The 18,114-nt window shown below is 41.1% G+C and overlaps 13 non-coding genes across 13 annotated transcripts; all 13 read left to right on the top strand.

Annotated features, from left to right (window-relative positions):
* The first annotated feature begins 618 nt into the window (after positions 1-618).
* Positions 619-700, top strand: TRNAL-AAG (transfer RNA leucine (anticodon AAG)). The gene has a single exon. It is a non-coding gene; the product is annotated as a tRNA-Leu (tRNA).
* Positions 701-3,413: 2,713 nt separating this feature from the next.
* Positions 3,414-3,495, top strand: TRNAL-AAG (transfer RNA leucine (anticodon AAG)). Its single transcript has one exon. It is a non-coding gene; the product is annotated as a tRNA-Leu (tRNA).
* Positions 3,496-10,121: 6,626 nt separating this feature from the next.
* TRNAL-AAG (transfer RNA leucine (anticodon AAG)) lies at positions 10,122-10,203 on the top strand. Its single transcript has one exon. It is a non-coding gene; the product is annotated as a tRNA-Leu (tRNA).
* A 1,036-nt stretch (positions 10,204-11,239) lies between these two features.
* Positions 11,240-11,321, top strand: TRNAL-AAG (transfer RNA leucine (anticodon AAG)). Its single transcript has one exon. It is a non-coding gene; the product is annotated as a tRNA-Leu (tRNA).
* A 477-nt stretch (positions 11,322-11,798) lies between these two features.
* Positions 11,799-11,880, top strand: TRNAL-AAG (transfer RNA leucine (anticodon AAG)). The gene has a single exon. It is a non-coding gene; the product is annotated as a tRNA-Leu (tRNA).
* A 477-nt stretch (positions 11,881-12,357) lies between these two features.
* On the top strand, positions 12,358-12,439 carry TRNAL-AAG (transfer RNA leucine (anticodon AAG)). Its single transcript has one exon. It is a non-coding gene; the product is annotated as a tRNA-Leu (tRNA).
* A 477-nt stretch (positions 12,440-12,916) lies between these two features.
* On the top strand, positions 12,917-12,998 carry TRNAL-AAG (transfer RNA leucine (anticodon AAG)). Its single transcript has one exon. It is a non-coding gene; the product is annotated as a tRNA-Leu (tRNA).
* Positions 12,999-14,034: 1,036 nt separating this feature from the next.
* On the top strand, positions 14,035-14,116 carry TRNAL-AAG (transfer RNA leucine (anticodon AAG)). Its single transcript has one exon. It is a non-coding gene; the product is annotated as a tRNA-Leu (tRNA).
* Positions 14,117-14,593: 477 nt separating this feature from the next.
* TRNAL-AAG (transfer RNA leucine (anticodon AAG)) lies at positions 14,594-14,675 on the top strand. Its single transcript has one exon. It is a non-coding gene; the product is annotated as a tRNA-Leu (tRNA).
* Positions 14,676-15,152: 477 nt separating this feature from the next.
* TRNAL-AAG (transfer RNA leucine (anticodon AAG)) lies at positions 15,153-15,234 on the top strand. Its single transcript has one exon. It is a non-coding gene; the product is annotated as a tRNA-Leu (tRNA).
* Positions 15,235-15,711: 477 nt separating this feature from the next.
* Positions 15,712-15,793, top strand: TRNAL-AAG (transfer RNA leucine (anticodon AAG)). Its single transcript has one exon. It is a non-coding gene; the product is annotated as a tRNA-Leu (tRNA).
* Positions 15,794-16,829: 1,036 nt separating this feature from the next.
* On the top strand, positions 16,830-16,911 carry TRNAL-AAG (transfer RNA leucine (anticodon AAG)). The gene has a single exon. It is a non-coding gene; the product is annotated as a tRNA-Leu (tRNA).
* Positions 16,912-17,388: 477 nt separating this feature from the next.
* TRNAL-AAG (transfer RNA leucine (anticodon AAG)) lies at positions 17,389-17,470 on the top strand. The gene has a single exon. It is a non-coding gene; the product is annotated as a tRNA-Leu (tRNA).
* The last annotated feature ends 644 nt before the right edge of the window (positions 17,471-18,114 follow it).

Genomic DNA, 18,114 nt, shown 5'->3' on the forward strand with positions numbered 1-18,114 from the left:
AGAAATGTTCTTTATGAAATCTCTTGGACATTTTGATCCAAAATTATCCACTTTTTCATGGTAGCATGGCCGAGCGGTCTAAGGCGCTGGATTAAGGCTCCAGTCTCTTTGGAGGCGTGGGTTCGAATCCCACTGCTGCTAGTTTTCAATTTTGAAAGCTCTCAAGTTGCTTTCTGAACATTTTAGTGGTCAGAAGAACTTGCTTTTGATGATGCTCAGAAATGGACTTTTTGGCCTTTTCTGAAACCGAACAAACTCTATAAGAAAAGGCTTTTGATGATATTCCCAAGATGTTATGGCACAGATTAAGCTACCCCGATGCGCTAGCTAAGTAGACATTAGGCGCACTCCACGATCTTGCACTTCAAAGCCTTCAATAGCCTAGAAACATCTGAAAAAGCAGTAGTGCGGTAATACTGTTGAACTCACTTGCGTTTGCTTCCTTTCTAACTGGAGGAATGCATTTTCAGCCTTCTGCTGCCATCATTAAATATTCAGCTCGAATGCAGCAACAATTCTTCTTTTTAAATCAAATTCTGGAAAAGGATTTCTTGCCAGGAGAAATGTTCTTTATGAAATCTCTTGGACATTTTGATCCCAAATTATCCACTCTTTCATGGTAGCATGGCCGAGCGGTCTAAGGCGCTGGATTAAGGCTCCAGTCTCTTTGGAGGCGTGGGTTCGAATCCCACTGCTGCCAGTTTTCAATTTTGAAAGCTCTCAAGTTGCTTTCTGAACATTTTAGTGGTCAGAAGAACTTGCTTTTGATGATGCTCAGAAATGGACTTTTTGGCCTTTTCTGAAACAGAACAAACTCTATAAGAAAAGGCTTTTGATGATATTCCCAAGATGTTATGGCACAGATTAAGCTACCCTGATGCGCTAGCTAAGTAGACATTAGGCGCACTCCACGATCTTGCACTTCAAAGCCTTCAATAGCCTAGAAACATCTGAAAAAGCAGTAGTGCGGTAATACTGTTGAACTCACTTGCGTTTGCTTCCTTTCTAACTAGAGGAATGCATTTTCAGCCTTCTGCTGCCATCATTAAATATTCAGCTCGAATGCAGCAACAATTCTTCTTTTTAAATCAAATTCTGGAAAAGGATTTCTTGCCAGGAGAAATGTTCTTTATGAAATCTCTTGGACATTTTGATCCAAAATTATCCACTTTTTCATGGTAGCATGGCCGAGCGGTCTAAGGCGCTGGATTAAGGCTCCAGTCTCTTTGGAGGCATGGGTTCGAATCCCACTGCTGCCAGTTTTCAATTTTGAAAGCTCTCAAGTTGCTTTCTGAACATTTTAGTGGTCAGAAGAACTTGCTTTTGATGATGCTCAGAAATGGACTTTTTGGCCTTTTCTGAAACCGAACAAACTCTATAAGAAAAGGCTTTTGATGATATTCCCAAGATGTTATGGCACAGATTAAGCTACCCCGATGCGCTAGCTAAGTAGACATTAGGCGCACTCCACGATCTTGCACTTCAAAGCCTTCAATAGCCTAGAAACATCTGAAAAAGCAGTAGTGCGGTAATACTGTTGAACTCACTTGCGTTTGCTTCCTTTCTAACTGGAGGAATGCATTTTCAGCCTTCTGCTGCCATCATTAAATATTCAGCTGGAATGCAGCAACAATTCTTCTTTTTAAATCAAATTCTGGAAAAGGATTTCTTGCCAGGAGAAATGTTCTTTATGAAATCTCTTGGACATTTTGATCCCAAATTACCCACTCTTTCATGGTAGCATGGCCGAGCGGTCTAAGGTGCTGGATTAAGGCTCCAGTCTCTTTGGAGGCGTGGGTTCGAATCGCACTGCTGCCAGTTTTCAATTTTGAAAGCTCTCAAGTTGCTTTCTGAACATTTTAGTGGTCAGAAGAACTTGCTTTTGATGATGCTCAGAAATGGACTTTTTGGCCTTTTCTGAAACCGAACAAACTCTATAAGAAAAGGCTTTTGATGATATTCCCAAGATGTTATGGCACAGATTAAGCTACCCCGATGCGCTAGCTAAGTAGACATTAGGCGCACTCCACGATCTTGCACTTCAAAGCCTTCAATAGCCTAGAAACATCTGAAAAAGCAGTAGTGCGGTAATACTGTTGAACTCACTTGCGTTTGCTTCCTTTCTAACTAGAGGAATGCATTTTCAGCCTTCTGCTGCCATCATTAAATATTCAGCTCGAATGCAGCAACAATTCTTCTTTTTAAATCAAATTCTGGAAAAGGATTTCTTGCCAGGAGAAATGTTCTTTATGAAATCTCTTGGACATTTTGATCCCAAATTATCCACTCTTTCATGGTAGCATGGCCGAGCGGTCTAAGGCGCTGGATTAAGGCTCCAGTATCTTTGGAGGCGTGGGTTCGAATCCCACTGCTGCCAGTTTTCAATTTTGAAAGCTCTCAAGTTGCTTTCTGAACATTTTAGTGGTCAGAAGAACTTGCTTTTGATGATGCTCAGAAATGGACTTTTTGGCCTTTTCTGAAACAGAACAAACTCTATAAGAAAAGGCTTTTGATGATATTCCCAAGATGTTATGGCACAGATTAAGCTACCCTGATGCGCTAGCTAAGTAGACATTAGGCGCACTCCACGATCTTGCACTTCAAAGCCTTCAATAGCCTAGAAACATCTGAAAAAGCAGTAGTGCGGTAATACTGTTGAACTCACTTGCGTTTGCTTCCTTTCTAACTAGAGGAATGCATTTTCAGCCTTCTGCTGCCATCATTAAATATTCAGCTCGAATGCAGCAACAATTCTTCTTTTTAAATCAAATTCTGGAAAAGGATTTCTTGCCAGGAGAAATGTTCTTTATGAAATCTCTTGGACATTTTGATCCAAAATTATCCACTTTTTCATGGTAGCATGGCCGAGCGGTCTAAGGCGCTGGATTAAGGCTCCAGTCTCTTTGGAGGCATGGGTTCGAATCCCACTGCTGCCAGTTTTCAATTTTGAAAGCTCTCAAGTTGCTTTCTGAACATTTTAGTGGTCAGAAGAACTTGCTTTTGATGATGCTCAGAAATGGACTTTTTGGCCTTTTCTGAAACCGAACAAACTCTATAAGAAAAGGCTTTTGATGATATTCCCAAGATGTTATGGCACAGATTAAGCTACCCCGATGCGCTAGCTAAGTAGACATTAGGCGCACTCCACGATCTTGCACTTCAAAGCCTTCAATAGCCTAGAAACATCTGAAAAAGCAGTAGTGCGGTAATACTGTTGAACTCACTTGCGTTTGCTTCCTTTCTAACTGGAGGAATGCATTTTCAGCCTTCTGCTGCCATCATTAAATATTCAGCTCGAATGCAGCAACAATTCTTCTTTTTAAATCAAATTCTGGAAAAGGATTTCTTGCCAGGAGAAATGTTCTTTATGAAATCTCTTGGACATTTTGATCCCAAATTATCCACTCTTTCATGGTAGCATGGCCGAGCGGTCTAAGGCGCTGGATTAAGGCTCCAGTCTCTTTGGAGGCGTGGGTTCGAATCCCACTGCTGCCAGTTTTCAATTTTGAAAGCTCTCAAGTTGCTTTCTGAACATTTTAGTGGTCAGAAGAACTTGCTTTTGATGATGCTCAGAAATGGACTTTTTGGCCTTTTCTGAAACAGAACAAACTCTATAAGAAAAGGCTTTTGATGATATTCCCAAGATGTTATGGCACAGATTAAGCTACCCTGATGCGCTAGCTAAGTAGACATTAGGCGCACTCCACGATCTTGCACTTCAAAGCCTTCAATAGCCTAGAAACATCTGAAAAAGCAGTAGTGCGGTAATACTGTTGAACTCACTTGCGTTTGCTTCCTTTCTAACTAGAGGAATGCATTTTCAGCCTTCTGCTGCCATCATTAAATATTCAGCTCGAATGCAGCAACAATTCTTCTTTTTAAATCAAATTCTGGAAAAGGATTTCTTGCCAGGAGAAATGTTCTTTATGAAATCTCTTGGACATTTTGATCCAAAATTATCCACTTTTTCATGGTAGCATGGCCGAGCGGTCTAAGGCGCTGGATTAAGGCTCCAGTCTCTTTGGAGGCATGGGTTCGAATCCCACTGCTGCCAGTTTTCAATTTTGAAAGCTCTCAAGTTGCTTTCTGAACATTTTAGTGGTCAGAAGAACTTGCTTTTGATGATGCTCAGAAATGGACTTTTTGGCCTTTTCTGAAACCGAACAAACTCTATAAGAAAAGGCTTTTGATGATATTCCCAAGATGTTATGGCACAGATTAAGCTACCCTGATGCGCTAGCTAAGTAGACATTAGGCGCACTCCACGATCTTGCACTTCAAAGCCTTCAATAGCCTAGAAACATCTGAAAAAGCAGTAGTGCGGTAATACTGTTGAACCCACTTGCGTTTGCTTCCTTTCTAACTGGAGGAATGCATTTTCAGCCTTCTGCTGCCATCATTAAATATTCAGCTCGAATGCAGCAACAATTCTTCTTTTTAAATCAAATTCTGGAAAAGGATTTCTTGCCAGGAGAAATGTTCTTTATGAAATCTCTTGGACATTTTGATCCAAAATTATCCACTTTTTCATGGTAGCATGGCCGAGCGGTCTAAGGCGCTGGATTAAGGCTCCAGTCTCTTTGGAGGCATGGGTTCGAATCCCACTGCTGCCAGTTTTCAATTTTGAAAGCTCTCAAGTTGCTTTCTGAACATTTTAGTGGTCAGAAGAACTTGCTTTTGATGATGCTCAGAAATGGACTTTTTGGCCTTTTCTGAAACCGAACAAACTCTATAAGAAAAGGCTTTTGATGATATTCCCAAGATGTTATGGCACAGATTAAGCTACCCCGATGCGCTAGCTAAGTAGACATTAGGCGCACTCCACGATCTTGCACTTCAAAGCCTTCAATAGCCTAGAAACATCTGAAAAAGCAGTAGTGCGGTAATACTGTTGAACTCACTTGCGTTTGCTTCCTTTCTAACTGGAGGAATGCATTTTCAGCCTTCTGCTGCCATCATTAAATATTCAGCTCGAATGCAGCAACAATTCTTCTTTTTAAATCAAATTCTGGAAAAGGATTTCTTGCCAGGAGAAATGTTCTTTATGAAATCTCTTGGACATTTTGATCCAAAATTATCCACTTTTTCATGGTAGCATGGCCGAGCGGTCTAAGGCGCTGGATTAAGGCTCCAGTCTCTTTGGAGGCATGGGTTCGAATCCCACTGCTGCCAGTTTTCAATTTTGAAAGCTCTCAAGTTGCTTTCTGAACATTTTAGTGGTCAGAAGAACTTGCTTTTGATGATGCTCAGAAATGGACTTTTTGGCCTTTTCTGAAACCGAACAAACTCTATAAGAAAAGGCTTTTGATGATATTCCCAAGATGTTATGGCACAGATTAAGCTACCCCGATGCGCTAGCTAAGTAGACATTAGGCGCACTCCACGATCTTGCACTTCAAAGCCTTCAATAGCCTAGAAACATCTGAAAAAGCAGTAGTGCGGTAATACTGTTGAACTCACTTGCGTTTGCTTCCTTTCTAACTGGAGGAATGCATTTTCAGCCTTCTGCTGCCATCATTAAATATTCAGCTCGAATGCAGCAACAATTCTTCTTTTTAAATCACATTCTGGAAAAGGATTTCTTGCCAGGAGAAATGTTCTTTATGAAATCTCTTGGACATTTTGATCCAAAATTATCCACTTTTTCATGGTAGCATGGCCGAGCGGTCTAAGGCGCTGGATTAAGGCTCCAGTCTCTTTGGAGGCGTGGGTTCGAATCCCACTGCTGCTAGTTTTCAATTTTGAAAGCTCTCAAGTTGCTTTCTGAACATTTTAGTGGTCAGAAGAACTTGCTTTTGATGATGCTCAGAAATGGACTTTTTGGCCTTTTCTGAAACCGAACAAACTCTATAAGAAAAGGCTTTTGATGATATTCCCAAGATGTTATGGCACAGATTAAGCTACCCCGATGCGCTAGCTAAGTAGACATTAGGCGCACTCCACGATCTTGCACTTCAAAGCCTTCAATAGCCTAGAAACATCTGAAAAAGCAGTAGTGCGGTAATACTGTTGAACTCACTTGCGTTTGCTTCCTTTCTAACTGGAGGAATGCATTTTCAGCCTTCTGCTGCCATCATTAAATATTCAGCTCGAATGCAGCAACAATTCTTCTTTTTAAATCACATTCTGGAAAAGGATTTCTTGCCAGGAGAAATGTTCTTTATGAAATCTCTTGGACATTTTGATCCAAAATTATCCACTTTTTCATGGTAGCATGGCTGAGCGGTCTAAGGCGCTGAATTAAGGCTCCAGTCTCTTTGGAGGCGTGGGTTCGAATCCCACTGCTGCTAGTTTTCAATTTTGAAAGCTCTCAAGTTGCTTTCTGAACATTTTAGTGGTCAGAAGAACTTGCTTTTGATGATGCTCAGAAATGGACTTTTTGGCCTTTTCTGAAACCGAACAAACTCTATAAGAAAAGGCTTTTGATGATATTCCCAAGATGTTATGGCACAGATTAAGCTACCCCGATGCGCTAGCTAAGTAGACATTAGGCGCACTCCACGATCTTGCACTTCAAAGCCTTCAATAGCCTAGAAACATCTGAAAAAGCAGTAGTGCGGTAATACTGTTGAACTCACTTGCGTTTGCTTCCTTTCTAACTGGAGGAATGCATTTTCAGCCTTCTGCTGCCATCATTAAATATTCAGCTCGAATGCAGCAACAATTCTTCTTTTTAAATCAAATTCTGGAAAAGGATTTCTTGCCAGGAGAAATGTTCTTTATGAAATCTCTTGGACATTTTGATCCCAAATTACCCACTCTTTCATGGTAGCATGGCCGAGCGGTCTAAGGCGCTGGATTAAGGCTCCAGTCTCTTTGGAGGCGTGGGTTCGAATCCCACTTCTGCCAGTTTTCAATTTTGAAAGCTCTCAAGTTGCTTTCTGAACATTTTAGTGGTCAGAAGAACTTGCTTTTGATGATGCTCAGAAATGGACTTTTTGGCCTTTTCTGAAACAGAACAAACTCTATAAGAAAAGGCTTTTGATGATATTCCCAAGATGTTATGGCACAGATTAAGCTACCCGGATGCGCTAGCTAAGTAGACATTAGGCGCACTCCACGATCTTGCACTTCAAAGCCTTCAATAGCCTAGAAACATCTGAAAAAGCAGTAGTGCGGTAATACTGTTGAACTCACTTGCGTTTGCTTCCTTTCTAACTGGAGGAATGCATTTTCAGCCTTCTGCTGCCATCATTAAATATTCAGCTCGAATGCAGCAACAATTCTTCTTTTTAAATCACATTCTGGAAAAGGATTTCTTGCCAGGAGAAATGTTCTTTATGAAATCTCTTGGACATTTTGATCCAAAATTATCCACTTTTTCATGGTAGCATGGCCGAGCGGTCTAAGGCGCTGGATTAAGGCTCCAGTCTCTTTGGAGGCGTGGGTTCGAATCCCACTGCTGCTAGTTTTCAATTTTGAAAGCTCTCAAGTTGCTTTCTGAACATTTTAGTGGTCAGAAGAACTTGCTTTTGATGATGCTCAGAAATGGACTTTTTGGCCTTTTCTGAAACCGAACAAACTCTATAAGAAAAGGCTTTTGATGATATTCCCAAGATGTTATGGCACAGATTAAGCTACCCCGATGCGCTAGCTAAGTAGACATTAGGCGCACTCCACGATCTTGCACTTCAAAGCCTTCAATAGCCTAGAAACATCTGAAAAAGCAGTAGTGCGGTAATACTGTTGAACTCACTTGCGTTTGCTTCCTTTCTAACTGGAGGAATGCATTTTCAGCCTTCTGCTGCCATCATTAAATATTCAGCTCGAATGCAGCAACAATTCTTCTTTTTAAATCAAATTCTGGAAAAGGATTTCTTGCCAGGAGAAATGTTCTTTATGAAATCTCTTGGACATTTTGATCCAAAATTATCCACTTTTTCATGGTAGCATGGCCGAGCGGTCTAAGGCGCTGGATTAAGGCTCCAGTCTCTTTGGAGGCATGGGTTCGAATCCCACTGCTGCCAGTTTTCAATTTTGAAAGCTCTCAAGTTGCTTTCTGAACATTTTAGTGGTCAGAAGAACTTGCTTTTGATGATGCTCAGAAATGGACTTTTTGGCCTTTTCTGAAACCGAACAAACTCTATAAGAAAAGGCTTTTGATGATATTCCCAAGATGTTATGGCACAGATTAAGCTACCCCGATGCGCTAGCTAAGTAGACATTAGGCGCACTCCACGATCTTGCACTTCAAAGCCTTCAATAGCCTAGAAACATCTGAAAAAGCAGTAGTGCGGTAATACTGTTGAACTCACTTGCGTTTGCTTCCTTTCTAACTGGAGGAATGCATTTTCAGCCTTCTGCTGCCATCATTAAATATTCAGCTCGAATGCAGCAACAATTCTTCTTTTTAAATCAAATTCTGGAAAAGGATTTCTTGCCAGGAGAAATGTTCTTTATGAAATCTCTTGGACATTTTGATCCCAAATTATCCACTCTTTCATGGTAGCATGGCCGAGCGGTCTAAGGCGCTGGATTAAGGCTCCAGTCTCTTTGGAGGCATGGGTTCGAATCCCACTGCTGCCAGTTTTCAATTTTGAAAGCTCTCAAGTTGCTTTCTGAACATTTTAGTGGTCAGAAGAACTTGCTTTTGATGATGCTCAGAAATGGACTTTTTGGCCTTTTCTGAAACAGAACAAACTCTATAAGAAAAGGCTTTTGATGATATTCCCAAGATGTTATGGCACAGATTAAGCTACCCTGATGCGCTAGCTAAGTAGACATTAGGCGCACTCCACGATCTTGCACTTCAAAGCCTTCAATAGCCTAGAAACATCTGAAAAAGCAGTAGTGCGGTAATACTGTTGAACTCACTTGCGTTTGCTTCCTTTCTAACTAGAGGAATGCATTTTCAGCCTTCTGCTGCCATCATTAAATATTCAGCTCGAATGCAGCAACAATTCTTCTTTTTAAATCAAATTCTGGAAAAGGATTTCTTGCCAGGAGAAATGTTCTTTATGAAATCTCTTGGACATTTTGATCCAAAATTATCCACTTTTTCATGGTAGCATGGCCGAGCGGTCTAAGGTGCTGGATTAAGGCTCCAGTCTCTTTGGAGGCATGGGTTCGAATCCCACTGCTGCCAGTTTTCAATTTTGAAAGCTCTCAAGTTGCTTTCTGAACATTTTAGTGGTCAGAAGAACTTGCTTTTGATGATGCTCAGAAATGGACTTTTTGGCCTTTTCTGAAACCGAACAAACTCTATAAGAAAAGGCTTTTGATGATATTCCCAAGATGTTATGGCACAGATTAAGCTACCCCGATGCGCTAGCTAAGTAGACATTAGGCGCACTCCACGATCTTGCACTTCAAAGCCTTCAATAGCCTAGAAACATCTGAAAAAGCAGTAGTGCGGTAATACTGTTGAACTCACTTGCGTTTGCTTCCTTTCTAACTGGAGGAATGCATTTTCAGCCTTCTGCTGCCATCATTAAATATTCAGCTGGAATGCAGCAACAATTCTTCTTTTTAAATCAAATTCTGGAAAAGGATTTCTTGCCAGGAGAAATGTTCTTTATGAAATCTCTTGGACATTTTGATCCCAAATTACCCACTCTTTCATGGTAGCATGGCCGAGCGGTCTAAGGTGCTGGATTAAGGCTCCAGTCTCTTTGGAGGCGTGGGTTCGAATCGCACTGCTGCCAGTTTTCAATTTTGAAAGCTCTCAAGTTGCTTTCTGAACATTTTAGTGGTCAGAAGAACTTGCTTTTGATGATGCTCAGAAATGGACTTTTTGGCCTTTTCTGAAACCGAACAAACTCTATAAGAAAAGGCTTTTGATGATATTCCCAAGATGTTATGGCACAGATTAAGCTACCCCGATGCGCTAGCTAAGTAGACATTAGGCGCACTCCACGATCTTGCACTTCAAAGCCTTCAATAGCCTAGAAACATCTGAAAAAGCAGTAGTGCGGTAATACTGTTGAACTCACTTGCGTTTGCTTCCTTTCTAACTAGAGGAATGCATTTTCAGCCTTCTGCTGCCATCATTAAATATTCAGCTCGAATGCAGCAACAATTCTTCTTTTTAAATCAAATTCTGGAAAAGGATTTCTTGCCAGGAGAAATGTTCTTTATGAAATCTCTTGGACATTTTGATCCAAAATTATCCACTTTTTCATGGTAGCATGGCCGAGCGGTCTAAGGCGCTGGATTAAGGCTCCAGTCTCTTTGGAGGCGTGGGTTCGAATCCCACTGCTGCCAGTTTTCAATTTTGAAAGCTCTCAAGTTGCTTTCTGAACATTTTAGTGGTCAGAAGAACTTGCTTTTGATGATGCTCAGAAATTGACTTTTTGGCCTTTTCTGAAACCGAACAAACTCTATAAGAAAAGGCTTTTGATGATATTCCCAAGATGTTATGGCACAGATTAAGCTACCCCGATGCGCTAGCTAAGTAGACATTAGGCGCACTCCACGATCTTGCACTTCAAAGCCTTCAATAGCCTAGAAACATCTGAAAAAGCAGTAGTGCGGTAATACTGTTGAACTCACTTGCGTTTGCTTCCTTTCTAACTGGAGGAATGCATTTTCAGCCTTCTGCTGCCATCATTAAATATTCAGCTGGAATGCAGCAACAATTCTTCTTTTTAAATCAAATTCTGGAAAAGGATTTCTTGCCAGGAGAAATGTTCTTTATGAAATCTCTTGGACATTTTGATCCCAAATTACCCACCCTTTCATGGTAGCATGGCCGAGCGGTCTAAGGCGCTGGATTAAGGCTCCAGTCTCTTTGGAGGCGTGGGTTCGAATCCAACTGCTGCCAGTTTTCAATTTTGAAAGCTCTCAAGTTGCTTTCTGAACATTTTAGTGGTCAGAAGAACTTGCTTTTGAAGATGCTCAGAAATGGACTTTTTGGCCTTTTCTGAAACCGAACAAACTGTATAAGAAAAGGCTTTTGATGATATTCCCAAGATGCTATGGCACAGATTAAGCTACCCCGATGCGCTAGCTAAGTAGACATTAGGCGCACTCCACGATCTTGCACTTCAAAGCCTTCAATAGCCTAGAAACATCTGAAAAAGCAGTAGTGCGGTAATACTGTTGAACTCACTTGCGTTTGCTTCCTTTCTAACTGGAGGAATGCATTTTCAGCCTTCTGCTGCCATCATTAAATATTCAGCTCGAATGCAGCAACAATTCTTCTTTTTAAATCAAATTCTGGAAAAGGATTTCTTGCCAGGAGAAATGTTCTTTATGAAATCTCTTGGACATTTTGATCCAAAATTATCCACTTTTTCATGGTAGCATGGCCGAGCGGTCTAAGGCGCTGGATTAAGGCTCCAGTCTCTTTGGAGGCGTGGGTTCGAATCCCACTGCTGCCAGTTTTCAATTTTGAAAGCTCTCAAGTTGCTTTCTGAACATTTTAGTGGTCAGAAGAACTTGCTTTTGAAGATGCTCAGAAATGGACTTTTTGGCCTTTTCTGAAACCGAACAAACTCTATAAGAAAAGGCTTTTGATGATATTCCCAAGATGTTATGGCACAGATTAAGCTACCCCGATGCGCTAGCTAAGTAGACATTAGGCGCACTCCACGATCTTGCACTTCAAAGCCTTCAATAGCCTAGAAACATCTGAAAAAGCAGTAGCGTGGTAATACTGTTGAACTCACTTGCGTTTGCTTCCTTTCTAACTGGAGGAATGCATTTTCAGCCTTCTGCTGCCATCATTAAATATTCAGCTCGAATGCAGCAACAATTCTTCTTTTTAAATCAAATTCTGGAAAAGGATTTCTTGCCAGGAGAAATGTTCTTTATGAAATCTCTTGGACATTTTGATCCAAAATTATCCACTTTTTCATGGTAGCATGGCCGAGCGGTCTAAGGCGCTGGATTAAGGCTCCAGTCTCTTTGGAGGCGTGGGTTCGAATCCCACTGCTGCCAGTTTTCAATTTTGAAAGCTCTCAAGTTGCTTTCTGAACATTTTAGTGGTCAGAAGAACTTGCTTTTGATGATGCTCAGAAATGGACTTTTTGGCCTTTTCTGAAACCGAACAAACTCTATAAGAAAAGGCTTTTGATGATATTCCCAAGATGTTATGGCACAGATTAAGCTACCCCGATGCGCTAGCTAAGTAGACATTAGGCGCACTCCACGATCTTGCACTTCAAAGCCTTCAATAGCCTAGAAACATCTGAAAAAGCAGTAGTGCGGTAATACTGTTGAACTCACTTGCGTTTGCTTCCTTTCTAACTAGAGGAATGCATTTTCAGCCTTCTGCTGCCATCATTAAATATTCAGCTCGAATGCAGCAACAATTCTTCTTTTTAAATCAAATTCTGGAAAAGGATTTCTTGCCAGGAGAAATGTTCTTTATGAAATCTCTTGGACATTTTGATCCAAAATTATCCACTTTTTCATGGTAGCATGGCCGAGCGGTCTAAGGCGCTGGATTAAGGCTCCAGTCTCTTTGGAGGCGTGGGTTCGAATCCCACTGCTGCCAGTTTTCAATTTTGAAAGCTCTCAAGTTGCTTTCTGAACATTTTAGTGGTCAGAAGAACTTGCTTTTGATGATGCTCAGAAATGGACTTTTTGGCCTTTTCTGAAACCGAACAAACTCTATAAGAAAAGGCTTTTGATGATATTCCCAAGATGTTATGGCACAGATTAAGCTACCCCGATGCGCTAGCTAAGTAGACATTAGGCGCACTCCACGATCTTGCACTTCAAAGCCTTCAATAGCCTAGAAACATCTGAAAAAGCAGTAGTGCGGTAATACTGTTGAACTCACTTGCGTTTGCTTCCTTTCTAACTGGAGGAATGCATTTTCAGCCTTCTGCTGCCATCATTAAATATTCAGCTCGAATGCAGCAACAATTCTTCTTTTTAAATCAAATTCTGGAAAAGGATTTCTTGCCAGGAGAAATGTTCTTTATGAAATCTCTTGGACATTTTGATCCCAAATTACCCACTCTTTCATGGTAGCATGGCCGAGCGGTCTAAGGCGCTGGATTAAGGCTCCAGTCTCTTTGGAGGCGTGGGTTCGAATCCCACTGCTGCCAGTTTTCAATTTTGAAAGCTCTCAAGTTGCTTTCTGAACATTTTAGTGGTCAGAAGAACTTGCTTTTGATGATGCTCAGAAATTGACTTTTTGGCCTTTTCTGAAACCGAACAAACTCTATAAGAAAAGGCTTTTGATGATATTCCCAAGATGTTATGGCACAGATTAAGCTACCCCGATGCGCTAGCTAAGTAGACATTAGGCGCACTCCACGTTCTTGCACTTCAAAGCCTTCAATAGCCTAGAAACATCTGAAAAAGCAGTAGTGCGGTAATACTGTTGAACTCACTTGCGTTTGCTTCCTTTCTAACTGGAGGAATGCATTTTCAGCCTTCTGCTGCCATCATTAAATATTCAGCTCGAATGCAGCAACAATTCTTCTTTTTAAATCAAATTCTGGAAAAGGATTTCTTGCCAGGAGAAATGTTCTTTATGAAATCTCTTGGACATTTTGATCCAAAATTATCCACTTTTTCATGGTAGCATGGCCGAGCGGTCTAAGGCGCTGGATTAAGGCTCCAGTCTCTTTGGAGGTGTGGGTTCGAATCCCACTGCTGCCAGTTTTCAATTTTGAAAGCTCTCAAGTTGCTTTCTGAACATTTTAGTGGTCAGAAGAACTTGCTTTTGATGATGCTCAGAAATGGACTTTTTGGCCTTTTCTGAAACCGAACAAACTCTATAAGAAAAGGCTTTTGATGATATTCCCAAGATGTTATGGCACAGATTAAGCTACCCCGATGCGCTAGCTAAGTAGACATTAGGCGCACTCCACGATCTTGCACTTCAAAGCCTTCAATAGCCTAGAAACATCTGAAAAAGCAGTAGTGCGGTAATACTGTTGAACTCACTTGCGTTTGCTTCCTTTCTAACTGGAGGAATGCATTTTCAGCCTTCTGCTGCCATCATTAAATATTCAGCTCGAATGCAGCAACAATTCTTCTTTTTAAATCAAATTCTGGAAAAGGATTTCTTGCCAGGAGAAATGTTCTTTATGAAATCTCTTGGACATTTTGATCCAAAATTATCCACTTTTTCATGGTAGCATGGCCGAGCGGTCTAAGGCGCTGGATTAAGGCTCCAGTCTCTTTGGAGGCGTGGGTTCGAATCCCACTGCTGCCAGTTTTCAATTTTGAAAGCTCTCAAGTTGCTTTCTGAACATTTTAGTGGTCAGAAGAACTTGCTTTTGATGATGCTCAGAAATGGACTTTTTGGCCTTTTCTGAAACCGAACAAACTCTATAAGAAAAGGCTTTTGATGATATTCCCAAGATGTTATGGCACAGATTAAGCTACCCCGATGCGCTAGCTAAGTAGACATTAGGCGCACTCCACGATCTTGCACTTCAAAGCCTTCAATAGCCTAGAAACATCTGAAAAAGCAGTAGTGCGGTAATACTGTTGAACTCACTTGCGTTTGCTTCCTTTCTAACTGGAGGAATGCATTTTCAGCCTTCTGCTGCCATCATTAAATATTCAGCTCGAATGCAGCAACAATTCTTCTTTTTAAATCAAATTCTGGAAAAGGATTTCTTGCCAGGAGAAATGTTCTTTATGAAATCTCTTGGACATTTTGATCCCAAATTATCCACTCTTTCATGGTAGCATGGCCGAGCGGTCTAAGGCGCTGGATTAAGGCTCCAGTCTCTTTGGAGGCGTGGGTTCGAATCCCACTGCTGCCAGTTTTCAATTTTGAAAGCTCTCAAGTTGCTTTCTGAACATTTTAGTGGTCAGAAGAACTTGCTTTTGATGATGCTCAGAAATGGACTTTTTGGCCTTTTCTGAAACCGAACAAACTCTATAAGAAAAGGCTTTTGATGATATTCCCAAGATGTTATGGCACAGATTAAGCTACCCCGATGCGCTAGCTAAGTAGACATTAGGCGCACTCCACGATCTTGCACTTCAAAGCCTTCAATAGCCTAGAAACATCTGAAAAAGCAGTAGTGCGGTAATACTGTTGAACTCACTTGCGTTTGCTTCCTTTCTAACTGGAGGAATGCATTTTCAGCCTTCTGCTGCCATCATTAAATATTCAGCTCGAATGCAGCAACAATTCTTCTTTTTAAATCAAATTCTGGAAAAGGATTTCTTGCCAGGAGAAATGTTCTTTATGAAATCTCTTGGACATTTTGATCCAAAATTATCCACTTTTTCATGGTAGCATGGCCGAGCGGTCTAAGGCGCTGGATTAAGGCTCCAGTCTCTTTGGAGGCGTGGGTTCGAATCCCACTGCTGCCAGTTTTCAATTTTGAAAGCTCTCAAGTTGCTTTCTGAACATTTTAGTGGTCAGAAGAACTTGCTTTTGATGATGCTCAGAAATGGACTTTTTGGCCTTTTCTGAAACCGAACAAACTCTATAAGAAAAGGCTTTTGATGATATTCCCAAGATGTTATGGCACAGATTAAGCTACCCCGATGCGCTAGCTAAGTAGACATTAGGCGCACTCCACGATCTTGCACTTCAAAGCCTTCAATAGCCTAGAAACATCTGAAAAAGCAGTAGTGCGGTAATACTGTTGAACTCACTTGCGTTTGCTTCCTTTCTAACTGGAGGAATGCATTTTCAGCCTTCTGCTGCCATCATTAAATATTCAGCTCGAATGCAGCAACAATTCTTCTTTTTAAATCAAATTCTGGAAAAGGATTTCTTGCCAGGAGAAATGTTCTTTATGAAATCTCTTGGACATTTTGATCCCAAATTATCCACTCTTTCATGGTAGCATGGCCGAGCGGTCTAAGGCGCTGGATTAAGGCTCCAGTCTCTTTGGAGGCGTGGGTTCGAATCCCACTGCTGCCAGTTTTCAATTTTGAAAGCTCTCAAGTTGCTTTCTGAACATTTTAGTGGTCAGAAGAACTTGCTTTTGATGATGCTCAGAAATGGACTTTTTGGCCTTTTCTGAAACCGAACAAACTCTATAAGAAAAGGCTTTTGATGATATTCCCAAGATGTTATGGCACAGATTAAGCTACCCCGATGCGCTAGCTAAGTAGACATTAGGCGCACTCCACGATCTTGCACTTCAAAGCCTTCAATAGCCTAGAAACATCTGAAAAAGCAGTAGTGCGGTAATACTGTTGAACTCACTTGCGTTTGCTTCATTTCTAACTAGAGGAATGCATTTTCAGCCTTCTGCTGCCATCATTAAATATTCAGCTCGAATGCAGCAACAATTCTTCTTTTTAAATCAAATTCTGGAAAAGGATTTCTTGCCAGGAGAAATGTTCTTTATGAAATCTCTTGGACATTTTGATCCAAAATTATCCACTTTTTCATGGTAGCATGGCCGAGCGGTCTAAGGCGCTGGATTAAGGCTCCAGTCTCTTTGGAGGCATGGGTTCGAAACCCACTGCTGCCAGTTTTCAATTTTGAAAGCTCTCAAGTTGCTTTCTGAACATTTTAGTGGTCAGAAGAACTTGCTTTTGATGATGCTCAGAAATGGACTTTTTGGCCTTTTCTGAAACCGAACAAACTCTATAAGAAAAGGCTTTTGATGATATTCCCAAGATGTTATGGCACAGATTAAGCTACCCCGATGCGCTAGCTAAGTAGACATTAGGCGCACTCCACGATCTTGCACTTCAAAGCCTTCAATAGCCTAGAAACATCTGAAAAAGCAGTAGTGCGGTAATACTGTTGAACTCACTTGCGTTTGCTTCCTTTCTAACTGGAGGAATGCATTTTCAGCCTTCTGCTGCCATCATTAAATATTCAGCTGGAATGCAGCAACAATTCTTCTTTTTAAATCAAATTCTGGAAAAGGATTTCTTGCCAGGAGAAATGTTCTTTATGAAATCTCTTGGACATTTTGATCCCAAATTACCCACTCTTTCATGGTAGCATGGCCGAGCGGTCTAAGGCGCTGGATTAAGGCTCCAGTCTCTTTGGAGGCGTGGGTTCGAATCCCACTGCTGCCAGTTTTCAATTTTGAAAGCTCTCAAGTTGCTTTCTGAACATTTTAGTGGTCAGAAGAACTTGCTTTTGATGATGCTCAGAAATGGACTTTTTGGCCTTTTCTGAAACCGAACAAACTCTATAAGAAAAGGCTTTTGATGATATTCCCAAGATGTTATGGCACAGATTAAGCTACCCCGATGCGCTAGCTAAGTAGACATTAGGCGCACTCCACGATCTTGCACTTCAAAGCCTTCAATAGCCTAGAAACATTTGAAAAAGCAGTAGTGCGGTAATACTGTTGAACTCACTTGCGTTTGCTTCCTTTCTAACTGGAGGAATGCATTTTCAGCCTTCTGCTGCCATCATTAAATATTCAGCTCGAATGCAGCAACAATTCTTCTTTTTAAATCAAATTCTGGAAAAGGATTTCTTGCCAGGAGAAATGTTCTTTATGAAATCTCTTGGACATTTTGATCCCAAATTACCCACTCTTTCATGGTAGCATGGCCGAGCGGTCTAAGGCGCTGGATTAAGGCTCCAGTCTCTTTGGAGGCGTGGGTTCGAATCCCACTGCTGCCAGTTTTCAATTTTGAAAGCTCTCAAGTTGCTTTCTGAACATTTTAGTGGTCAGAAGAACTTGCTTTTGATGATGCTCAGAAATTGACTTTTTGGCCTTTTCTGAAACCGAACAAACTCTATAAGAAAAGGCTTTTGATGATATTCCCAAGATGTTATGGCACAGATTAAGCTACCCCGATGCGCTAGCTAAGTAGACATTAGGCGCACTCCACGATCTTGCACTTCAAAGCCTTCAATAGCCTAGAAACATCTGAAAAAGCAGTAGTGCGGTAATACTGTTGAACTCATGTGCGTTTGCTTCCTTTCTAACTGGAGGAATGCATTTTCAGCCTTCTGCTGCCATCATTAAATATTCAGCTCAAATGCAGCAACAATTCTTCTTTTTAAATCAAATTCTGGAAAAGGATTTCTTGCCAAGAGAAATGTTCGTTATGAAATCTCTTGGACATTTTGATCCCAAATTATCCACTTTTTCATGGTAGCATGGCCGAGCGGTCTAAGGCGCTGGATTAAGGCTCCAGTCTCTTTGGAGGCGTGGGTTCGAATCCCACTGCTGTCAGTTTTCAATCTTGAAAGCTCTCAAGTTGCTTTCTGAACATTTTAGTGGTCAGAAGAACTTGCTTTTGATGATGCTCAGAAATGGA

The sequence above is a fragment of the Eleutherodactylus coqui genome, chromosome 13 (genome assembly GCF_035609145.1).
Source record: "Eleutherodactylus coqui strain aEleCoq1 chromosome 13, aEleCoq1.hap1, whole genome shotgun sequence".
NCBI classification, from domain to species: domain Eukaryota; kingdom Metazoa; phylum Chordata; class Amphibia; order Anura; family Eleutherodactylidae; genus Eleutherodactylus; species Eleutherodactylus coqui.